We start from the raw sequence: 1,816 nt of genomic DNA, 5'->3' as shown, positions 1-1,816 counted from the left end.
CCACCCTTCAGCAAACTCCTCCCACCACAGGCTTCATGTAACCACATTTAGCTTATTAGGGGGCATAGCATATTTTCAAATCAGGGAAGGTCCTCAAATTCACTTAGGCCTATTAAATGCTAGGATTTCTCCCTCAGGGTTACTGGAGCGACACACAGCTACACATGTGTTCTGCCCCAATTTCCTCTTTTTCATTTCTTTGACTGTGTTCTTTTTCAATATAGAGTGTTGCTACTCTGCTATCACTGATTTCTTTTTTTTAGGAGGGCAATTGGGGTTAAGTAACTTGCCCAAGGTTACACAGATAGTTTTGTGTGTGTGTGTGTGCGTGTGTGTGTGTGTGTGTGAGTGTTAAGTGTCTGAGGCCAAAACCAAACTCGGGTCCTCCTGACTCCGGGGCCAGCACTTTACTCACTGCACCACCTAACCAGCCCATTATCACTGATTTCTGTTACACATATGTAGTTGATCTTATAAAGCCCTCCTGCTATAGAATAGTAGGCAGTGTGGATGGGGTGCTGAGTGAGCATTAAGAGTTAAGGATTAGCCATCTCTGCCATTAGTTCAATTTCTTTTCTATATTGCATTCTTGGTGTCCTAGATGACTGAGAAAAATGAAACTGCATTGTCTCTTGCACATAATTCTTATTTTAAAGAGAATTGAGAGGTGATGAAAATTTTAAAAGTCTAGTCCTCAGTCTTCTTGGCCATGTGACCAGAAGTTTGTAACTAAGTAATGTGGGGAGCCAAAGAAGCCTGGTTCAGTACTCAAGATATTAAATCCTAATAGTGGACTTTAAAACAAGAATCTCTCTGAGATGTGACTTTTTATCAAGTTAGCTTCTGAGTCCTTTATTATGGGTTATACTTATAAGAATATTACTTGAGGTCTGAGATCAATAGGCTATACACCAAGATTTTAGTTATTAAGAGCTAAAATATTTGATTCAGCACTCAGGTATCTTTGGGTGGTCAGCTCTAAAAGTGATGACTTTTGAGAATTGCAGCTTTGGCTTTGAAGTTTGTGCTCAATTGTATCTGTTTATGACTGCGACTGCATTAGCAGGTACCTGAGGCCTAGATCAAAGGTCTTACCCTAAGATTTGTCTCCTAGATAACAAATCCTTATCAAATTATCTATTCTGTGCTACTTCCAGGATATGACAAAGATAATGATGAGAATACTTGAGTCCCCTTCTTTTGTCTCTTTTGCTCTATAAAAACCTTGTCCTGAGAATCAATAAATGGAGTTCATCATTCTTCCTTGAACTATGTACATGGCCTGGTGATTTCTTATTCATGTCTCAGAATCATGCTAAGTGCTGGACACTGAGCAGCCCATGGTAAAGTAACATGTAATTCTTTTTTTTTTTAAAGCAATTGGGGTTAAGTAACTTGCTCAAAGTTACACGGCCAGTTATATTTTGTGTGGGTGTTAAGTATCTGAGGCCAGAACAGATCCTGGGTCTCCCAACTCTGGGGCGGCACTCTCACTAACTGCACCACCTGGCTGCCCCTATATGTAATTTTTCATACTTGAATTCTGTCTTTCTGGCTGCTTGCATTATTTTTTTTTTCTCAAAGCAGGAAACTGGATTTTGGCTATGATATACATGGGAATTTCAATTTTGTGGTTTCTTTAAGAGGTGATCATTTGATTATGTTTTTGCTTTGCCCTTTGGATATAAGAGATATACAGGCTATTTTTTATGAAATATGATATCCAGGCTTTTTTCCTTTCCTTTCTTTTCCTTTCCTTTCCTTTCCTTTCCTTTCCTTTCCTTTCCTTTCCTTTCCTTTCCTTTCCTTTCCTTTC

Source organism: Petaurus breviceps, unplaced genomic scaffold (genome assembly GCF_028583685.1).
Source record: "Petaurus breviceps papuanus isolate PSGF00001 unplaced genomic scaffold, PetGlider_PUasm1.0 90444, whole genome shotgun sequence".
Classification (NCBI taxonomy): domain Eukaryota; kingdom Metazoa; phylum Chordata; class Mammalia; order Diprotodontia; family Petauridae; genus Petaurus; species Petaurus breviceps.
Note: the sequence above shows the minus strand (reverse complement) of the source record.